At 43.1% G+C, this 10211-nt stretch overlaps 1 protein-coding gene across 1 annotated transcript in view; it reads right to left on the minus strand.

The window, feature by feature from the left end:
• The window catches only part of DGKQ (diacylglycerol kinase theta), a 149529-nt gene extending 139549 nt beyond the window's left edge, over positions 1–9980 (minus strand). Inside the window, exon 1 of the mRNA XM_025199097.1 lies at positions 9936–9980. The gene's annotated coding sequence lies outside the window, so the exon portion shown is untranslated. The remainder of the gene's footprint in view (positions 1–9935) is intronic.
• Positions 9981–10211: the final 231 nt, after the last annotated feature.

The following is a 10211-nucleotide window of genomic DNA, read 5'->3' on the forward strand; positions in this document are numbered from 1 at the left end:
ATAGTACGCGCCATCACAAACACTGAGTCTCCTACCATGATAACTATTCTTGGCAGGATCCCAACTGCAACACTGCAGAGCTGCTTCCAGTCCAATCCTGCAGATCAAGCAGGGAGTGGCTGTGACCTAGACTCAAGGCAGCCCAAGGCCAGAGCTGGTTCCAGACGTGGGGCTCTCAGGACCATCCAGCTGGAGGCATGGTTTTTAGACGTCTTGGGGCATTGGAACCCTGGCATCCTAGAGTCTCTATCCCACCCACGGGTCCCCATGCTTCAGGACGCCAAAAAACCACATACAGCCCAGCTCCCCACCATCCACCATCTTTGAGTGCCTTGCCTCAGTCCTGTGGGGACTACAGAAAAAAATAAGAGGCTGCTGGCATGGGGATTCCTGGCAGGGGAAGGCCCTCTGCTTCCGCCCCACAGGAACCTTGCAATCTGCTCCCCATTTATGGCATCCAGACCAGGACTGTCCATATCAGGAAGGATCAAGTAGGACAGAACCTGTTCTGATGCCAACCTCCAAGTCCATGTCAATGTTGACAATCAGCTGATTGTCAATACTGGGATGGGACTGCTGTATGTTCAATTTATGGCACAATAAAAATAAACCACAAAACATTCCACATATTTTGTACAACATTTTCAGGCTGCTTCACCATGTTACGGTGCCATAAACTGGCTGCGCATGTAGCACTTCTAGTATTTATGGCACAATTACATCTTAATTGCACCTTAAATGTAACATGTACCAAGGGCCTATATCTCAATGTTTTATTTTCCTGAACCCACCTTTGGCATATACTATTTTATATTATACTACTTTATCTTACTCATACTTGTAATACTTCTCTTCCTCTTACTGTACTAACCTTAGTCACTTTTACTCCTCCTGCTTCTGTCTGGGATAGCAACAGAAACTACATGCCAAAACACTGTTTATCCCTGCTTCAGAGCCTCCTTTGACAAAAAGACTTAAGTCTCCAACTCTGTCTATAAAAAGGGATTTTTCAGCAGAAAAAAAATGTATACCAATGCAATCCTCTACTACAGGTGAACTGAAATTGGTATCAGTGACAGCTGATGTACAGGCAAGATTCTACTAGAGTCTCTCTCTCATTTTTTTCTTTTTAAAGCTATGCCTTGGTAAAACCATTAGAAGCCCTGGGTTCTGAAATATACTTGTCACTAAGCATGTCACAGATGGGTTTTTCAGATCTTTCTGCTCACTATTATGTTGCATCTCAATTTATAGAGGTGCTATTATTTAACTATCAAAAGCTTAAAACCTTTCTGGAAAGTAGCTTTCCTAGAAAAGCCTACTTTCCTGAATGTTTATAAAATAAAGCATCAAACTGCATTCCTTGTCGATAGCTTGTCTCTCTCCCTCCCTCAGAGTATTCAGTCTTTTTTTCTTCATGTTTAGAAGTGTACATAGATAAAGAGTAATTCCAGAACAGCAATTCCTGATCAGGTCCCTGTATGGATGCCCTTATTCCAGAGTAAAAATTCCTTACTCCAAGTTTACCGTAATCCACTTCAGAAGTCGATTAAGCTATTTCTGAACAAGGTATTCATATTTCAGAATAAAAGCAACCCTTCAGGGAACTATTTGGGAATATCTTTTCCTCTTGAAATTTATACCCTTCCTTAATTCAAATTACAAGTTCCAAACCATTTAAGATTCATCCAACCAACCAATTGTGCAGGAAATTCAGTATGTCTTTCATAATCTACTTCACGTAAACTCTTTTGGAACTAAATAAAGCTATGGCAGCCTTAAGACAAAGTTCTCTCTCTGCTTCTGTTGTTTTCAATGCGAAAAGGTGTTTTTACGTAAAGCTAGCAAGTGGTATGTTTAACTATCAAGTGTTATTTAGGAAAAATGAATCATTCAGACCAAGTTCCAGAAGAAAGAAATTCTTTCACTCAAAAAAACCCAAGCTGTTAAATAAAAAGTAAAAGTGAAACTCAGAAGAAACGTATGATCTATTAGGTAACTGAAAGTTGGTAGCATTGTTCTTGTAACTGAAATGTCAATAAAATAGCATAGTTCTACACCACAGAGATATTGAGGTGACGCTGTATTGAAGGAGGCTTACATTTCCAGAAGAATACAACTTGTTAGTTACACTGTACACCTAAATCGGTTACGTATTTCCAGACACAAAGAAAAATGCCCTTCCTTCTCGAACAGGGGTCAGCAATGTTTTCCAGCAAGGGGGGGCCAGAAGAACCCAGGCTTGGTTAGGAGGCGGGTAGGCATTAGGGACCCCATTGCTTCTCAGTTGTGGCACGGCACAGTTAAAACCCCACTCCCCTGGAGCCCATGCTACCTCACTGCAGCCTTGCTCCCTCCCACCAGAAGCCCAGATGGCTGACTACGGCATGGTGCAAGGAGAGTCCCCTGCTTCCAAATACCACTGAAGCCATAGTTCACAGGTTATGCCCATGGGTTGTTGACCCCTTCTCTAGAAACACAATCTTAAAAAAGGCAAAAAACCCCCTAAAGACAAGCCAAAGTAGTACAACGTAAAAATAGAGATTTTTTTTGTTAGCCTATAGTTTTAAGAATTTATATATATTTACTATGTATTTCCCTCCATCCTCCTCCTCCTCTCTGTATATCTGGGCAGCTTATACACACAGTACTTAACAAGCATGAAAACGACTTATCTGTTTAGTTTTTATCATCATTGGCAACCGTTGGTCTTGGGGGATCATGGAGATTGCACCTTACGTAGGATACCAGATACCACCACAGCTTCGTGAGTGGCTGAGGAGTCTGATGTGCGTTAAGCAGACCCTCCGGCAAGTTGGACATTCAAATTTGGTTGAGCTTGTGCTGGCATGCAGAGTACCATCTTGTCTTGCCTGCTTCTCACACCTCTTCTCTATCTCAAAGTGACATGGGTCCTGCTTCACAGCAGCTTTTTACTTGCAGCAGTCCCAAGAGAATTATTCCCAGCACTGGCCATCAATGCACAGTTCATTAAGGTTCTTCTTGCAGACATCAACAAAACAGAGTTTCAGCTGCCCATGTTGATGTTTGCCAGTGGCCAGCTCACTGTAGAGAATGTCCTTGGGGATCTGGCTATCACTCATATGATTCACGCGTCCTAACGAACGGACGCATGCGTCTCAGGAGCACAAACATACTGGGTATCTTGGCCCATTCCAGAAAAGCGAAGTTGGAGATTTTATCACACCATGTTATGTGCATGTAAAAGATTGACAGGATCAGAGACAGTAGTGACTTGAAGCACCATTAATCTTTCAGAGACTTTGTTTAGGGATTCTATTGAAAGCAGCAGTTTATTTTTTTACTGTAAAGCCAACACCATGCTCTCTGATTTCTTTGTGCTGTTTACCATGCCAGAAAAAGGTGTAGTTCTTCTCTTTCAGGCAGCCAGTGCCTGGTAGTCTGGTCTCTTGTAGAGTGACAGTATCGACATTCAGTCTCAGGAGTTCTACATCAATGACTGCAGTTTTGTGTCAGTCACCAATGGTTTGAAGGTCGTGAGCTATACTTGGGGTCATTGTACGTAGTTCCAACTTCTAATCCTTAAGATAGAAAGTTTTTCCTCACAATTTTTGTAGTAACTGGTGGTGCACAACAGCAACCTGCTTTCAGGTTGAATCTCCAAGCTCCAAGCATACACTGAAGCAGCATACGGTGGTGGGAAAACACATTATTGCCTGGAGATTGCCCAGCTTGGTTACTGTCTTCTTCTTCCACCAGCTTTGCCATTGGGAAATATCCTCTTCCATTACAGCTGCTGTTGTGATGACCAAAGGACAGCTCTTAATGACAAGAACTGTTTCCACCTTAGTTTCTCCTCTGCTTCTTCAATAATTTCACACAGTCAAGGATGATTGTCTTATCTACGTATACAAAGATAGTTGATGAAGTCTATCTGGGATCAACACTCTACTGCAGCTCAGACTTCTGTTGGTGTGGGGTGGGCGGCCCTGGATTTTTTATATGGTCCACGACATTGTTTCTACTGCTTCCGCTTTTCCACCTCCTGTTGTTGTCATGAAGTTTCAAAGTACTGACATTAGAGGTGCACTGATACACTGGTCCGATATCATATCAGCACTGATATAAAGACAATTTATTGCATCAGAAATTGGCTTAATGTGGCCAATAATTTGGTGGATAAATGCCCGTGCATGCCTGCAGCCTCAACACAGCACATAGGTAGCAAGGAACACAGCCTGGCAGGTTGGAGAGGAATACAGTATGGCAGCAAGGAGACAGCAAGGAGCACAGCCCAACAGAGGCTGGGGCAAGCACTGCCAAGCTGAGGCAGAAGTGGGGCAGAGCTGCGGCACACCACTTATCCAGGAGCCACTGGTCTGGCACTCGCCCACTCCTCTGGCAACTCCCACTGCTCATCCAGGAAGGCATAGGGGGGACGTGTGCCCCTGGATCTGCATGGGGTGGGGTGGGGCGGGCTGGGGCTAGGGCTGCGCAGGGCTCTTCCCACCCCATGCAGATCCGGGGGACACACCCCCCACCCCTGCTCAGGTGAGTGGCAGGAGCTGCTGGACAAGCAGGCGAGCACTGAACCAGTGGCATGAAGCAGCAGGAGCCGCCTCCTCCACCCATGCCCCCCAGACAAGCTGTAGCTCCGTCTTGCACCCACCCTGCCCAGGCAGTGCTTGTCCCAGCCCCACTCCTCCCTCACTGCAGAGGCCTTAATCAGCCCCCCCCATGCCCCTTCCCTTCCACCACACCAGACTTACCAGCTGCACACAGCTCTCCAAGCTGCTGGGCTGTTATCAGAAACCAGATCGATATCGGCCGATATACCTCCTTAAAAATCGGCTATCGGTATCAGTCCCAAAAATCTGTCAGCGCACCCCTAACTGAGATCCCTATAGCAGATTCTTCAACTGGGTGAGTCTCCTATGAGTTGAAATCAATTTTGCATGCCAAATCTCACTCCTATCTTATCCAAGTGCTAACCAACCTTCTTGTACTCATCACCTTCATGCCAGTTCATGACTAGCTTTCAGACCTCACAATCCTGCTTCTGTCGCCATTAACTGGTCGCCAAAGGGCTTGAGGAATGTGCTGGTATAGAAGATGCCTGCGCGTGTCTTCTTTTATTGTGGAGAAGCTGCTGCACATCAGCTTCCACATGGCTCTTGACAGAACCAGACCTTGATACAATGGCAAAGACACCAAGACAACTAGGGATTTTGTTCTGCTGCAATTTTCATCCTCCGTCACAGCTGTTGAGATTCTAACATCTTATTCCACCTGCTCTGCCACTGAGGACTTGGAGACTAATAGCTGGGCAGGCATATTACAGCGGCAAGCTGTACTCGCCATGTCACAGCACTGTTAAAGGATATATGTGGGTTTTCAGGAGGGTAACCTTACCTTCTGCCGTCCTCACCACATCCTGGTGGTGCTGCCACTGCTTGGTCCGCAACTGCTTATTCGTTAGTTACCCCTGCTTATTTTACAGCTAACTTTCCCTGAAGGTCCTTCCGCCACCTGCGGACATGCTGGGTAGCAGTACAGCTCTGCCCCACAGCCTTAGTTTCTATATGTTGAGAAAACTGGATTTACAGAAGAGATTTAAAATGAGAGGGTAGCCATTCTGTGAACTAATGCAGGGCATTGAGTAGACAGTTGCATAAAAACAACCAACCAAACGGAGAGACAGAAGACTCAACACTGAGAATGACTATCTAGATGAGCTTTGCTGCTAGGTAACAAATACAGCCAAATGCAAAAAGGGTTAATCATCATTAAAATGGGAGAGTGTTTAGCAGAGTTCTCAAGGATTGCTATATAACATTTTAATTAATGACCTGAAAATAAAATTTTCAAATTTTAAATTTTGCAGATGGCACAAAAATTGGGACAGTGGTAAATAATGAGGGAAACAGAGAAGTCATAGACTAATATGGTTCAGTTGATACCTGGGCCCATTCAATCAAAATACATTTTAATACAACCAAAACAAGGGTACACAAAGAAAACAGGATATGCCCGAACAACGGGAAGCTCCCACTGCAATAATGTGGTAGAAATGGCTAAAGTGAGTAAGAATAGAGAGCTGATTTTACCTCCGTATACAGCATTAGTATTTCAAACTGTTGCCAGAATACTATGGACAATTCAGTTGTCAAAATTTCAAAAACCTGAAAGTTGTGATAAAGTACAGAAAAGGGCAATCAAAATTATTCAAGGACTAGATAATTTGTTCTACAATAAGACTTAAGGAGTTCAATCTATTTAGGTGATCAAAAAGACAGAAAGATGACTTGAATACAGTACACTAAATCTCTTAGCAAGGAAAATATACCAAGGTCAACCCCCCCCCCCCAAAAAAAAAAAACAAACAAACAAACAAACACCTAACTCCTTTAATCAGAAGAGGAAGACTTGACAAGGACCACCAGCTGAAGCCAGACAAATTCACATTAGAAATTAGGCCTCCATGTTAATAACAATTAACCAATGGAAAAAAAAACCTGTCAAGCAAAGTGGTGGATTCTCGGTCTCTTTATGACTTTAAAATCAAGAGCCCTTCCACAACATACACTTTATTCAATCTAAAGTACTGGACTCAATACAATAATGGCCTGTGATAACTGTGATATACAGGAGGTCAGATTAGACAAACTTTTTTCAGGTATAAAGAAGCAAACATGCAGGTCCCAGAAAGTAGTTTAATCAGAGAAAGAGCCATGGTAAAACTACTTTGTCACAGAAACTGAGGGTCACATTCAGCAGCCACTTCAGTCAATGGAAGTTTTTCTACAGAATACAAAAAGAGGCAGATCTAACCCTGAATAAGAATAGGGATGTGGGAAAAGGTATGTGGATATAGCAGCACAAGGATGCTCTTACTACAAATACTGAAGAATTAAACAACTTAGATCACAGTCATGAAGCCCTTAATGCAATTGTTACACAAATTAAATACCTATTGTGAGTGTTTGTCAGAGTGAGTAATGTAGAACTGCAGGAAAATCATTTATAAAAAAGTTTCTTCTTATTAACAGGGAGAGGAGGTGGCGAAGGAAATTAGCAAGGAAGATGGATGGAAAAAAAATCTTAAAACAAACCCCAAGAAACTAAGGCACAACTGAGAACCTCTTCCAAAAAAAGAAAACCACAATGAGCAATTGACAACTCTCATTGTCATTAACCAAAATCAAGGGAAATCAAGGGGAAAAAAAAAAAAAAAAAAAAAACAACAAAAAAGTGAGAGGAATCTGGCAGGAGGACCCTGCCTGTTCCCTTCCCTATCCTGGTAGGGCCCCACTATCGGGGTGCCCTCCCTCCGACTATAATGCTGCTCGGTGTCTCCTCCCCACACACAGGCTCTAGCTGCCCAGTGCTGGGTTTCTAACCCTCCAGTTCTTCGGCACCATCCGTGCCTTCTAAATTTCCCGCGGCATTGCACGGGGCTGAAGTCATCAACCACATGCAGCCCAGCCAGACCAACAAGAGTGCTTAGGAGGCAGCGGGGTGGTGCCACGTACTGGCCTGCTCCAGGCTCTCCTTCTGGTAAATTTTGATGGTCCCACGGTGCCCCCTGCCCCTTCCTCTCAGGGTCTGATGGGGATCTAGGGGGTCATGGTGTGTGTGTGTGTGCAGTCTCCACCACCACAATAACTTTTTTCCCCCCCTGGTAATTCCGCAAAGAACTGTAGAAACCACCGTTTTTGTAGTTTCCACAAAAATCCCAAAAATCATGATTTGAGTAGGTCCCTATTTATAATTCCAAGGAGAAGTATTGTTGAAGCTTGTGCTACCTTAACAACAACAACAGAAATCAGTCCCCTATTAGTATGAGACTCTGCCGAGACAAGTTCAAGTTTAAAGTCTAGGACACTTGGGTGGGGGCATGGAAAGTGGGGAGGGGTTTTAAAAAGGACCATCAGTGAGACTAAACTCGTTTGTTATATTTTTCATAGAAAAGGATTTTTTTTTATATCTTAGTGTCATTTTAAACATATTCTTATTTCAATACATCTTGACTAACACTAGTGCACAACTTGCAGGCAATTAATCCCACAAAATTCTCCTTCATCATGCAAAGACAGAAACACAGCCCTTCCTTTATCCCATAATGCCCAACAAGGTATTTTAATTAGTGAGAGTAAACCATTTTTAACCAAGGCCTGCTTTTTTTTTCTTTTTTTTTTGAGAAAATTACATTTTTGTCTAAGCTTACCACAGAACATCTCTCAAACAAAGGAAGGTAGGGCAGGGTCGCACCTTAAAGACTGCCTGTTCAGAAAGGCATAAACTTTCCTAGGCTACAGCCTGCCTAGCCAGATGCTATGAATGGACTTAGAGAGAGCAGGGGTATTAAACAGAAAGAAATAGTATTTTAAATACAAAGGTAGAAGGGAGGGCAAAGTGGCACATTACAGACCATTGATTATCAGTCAAGATGCTATGGCAGCTTGGGGTGCCTTGAGATCCTCTCAAGGTCGTCACAGGGTGCCATGCAGTGTTAACACTGTTAAGTACACAAAAATTATTCACAAGATAAATCCAGAGATTTCAAACGGGAATCTATCATGTAAAAAATAATCTAACCTGTTGTAACCTCTGAGTTCCCTGCAAGAAAAGAATTGCTCATTTTTGATACCCCCAAAAAAAGAGTGAAAACAAAGAACTGACATTTTTTTGAGGATGCCTTGAGCTTAGCAATGTGTTTCGATTCTAATGAGGAGTGCCTTGAGCCTAAAAAGGATGAAAACCACTGTTATAGACTAACACCACATACAGATATTCTGATTCTCCTGGGAGAGTCACTGCTCTCCCAGGAGAAACCAAAAGTGCATAGATGTTCAGGATTTTTCTTTCAGACCAAAACAGCCACTTCAGGAAAAACAATAATCTAGATATTACCAGGGTTAAGGCACTCCCAGAAGTGTTTCTTCAGAGAGAATGTCTGTACACATTCTCTTCTGAGAACCACCACAGCACAATTCTCCAGAGTGCTTTGCTCTTGATCCTGCCCTGAGAGAGACTATACTGCTCACTGGACTCTCCTGCTCCAGAAAACCAGGGAGCTAAACATGGGCCCTTCACAAAACCCACACTGAGCTGCAGGGAGACATAAGCAGTCTGTCTCCATGCAGACTGATGGAACCTGCAGAGCACATTGAGAAGTGAACCCAGGGGTCTTCTGGATGAAGTTAGCCCTGCAAGATCTCTGCTCTTCAAGGGCTCAGCATTCAAATGCCGGTTCAACTCTGGGTTAGTTTTTCTACTAGGAGAACAAATCTTGGACAGTTCTCCTAGATCATTTGAATATATGTGCGCAGCCTCACTCATTTAATCTATGAGGTGCCACCCTGCCCTACCTTTTGCCTTACTTCAAACTAACAGGGTCAACTACGTTTCTTTACATACAAAGGAGGAGGATGATACGGCACTGCTGAGAGAGGAAAGATGGGTTGAAGAGATCAAAAGAGACAAAACAAAGCAATTAACCCGCTGAGGGACATAAGGATTAATAAAAGCTAGTGCAAATAATGAGATAAGAATCTAGACTCTCTGCTGAGACCATACAAAACAGGGGCTCACCCCCAAAAGAATATACACGTCAACTGTTTCTCCCACAAAAGCACAAGGTAACAAACCAGAGCCAAGATTTTAAGTTCCGTTTGCCTTAATAAAAGGAGAGAGGGGGGAGAGAGCACATGCATGCAGGTACCTGCACAGTCTGATATCATAAAGCCTTCTTCGCTGAGGTTAAGAATAGTTGCCAGTGACCAGGAGAGACCATAAAGAATAAGATGACCAAAATGAGTTTCCAAAAACCAAAAAAACACACCATTTGAAAGAGTCGAATCATGACAGAAAAACATATAAAATATGCATAACTAATAAATATTGAAATGTACTGCATTAAAATAAACTCCATTATCAACTTTATTGCCTACCTACAGTGAAGAAGTACTGGTCCTGAACTGCTTAAAAAGGAATAAGGAGCTGTTCTTCTTGAGTATTTTGTTTGGTTTTTCTCAAGCCACACACAAGTTCCATATCGTTCACAGATAAATAGCTGTAAAGTTCTGAGTACGTACAGTGGCAGTACCACAAAATTTGGGACATTTCTTTGGAGAGTCTCTCCCTTCCTCTCACACACCTTCTTAAGAAAACACAAATCATTCCCTCCCTCAACTACATCATACTAAGAAGTCTACTGCAGGCCCAGA

Source organism: Alligator sinensis, unplaced genomic scaffold (genome assembly GCF_000455745.1).
Source record: "Alligator sinensis unplaced genomic scaffold, ASM45574v1 scaffold607_1, whole genome shotgun sequence".
Lineage (NCBI taxonomy): Eukaryota > Metazoa > Chordata > Crocodylia > Alligatoridae > Alligator > Alligator sinensis.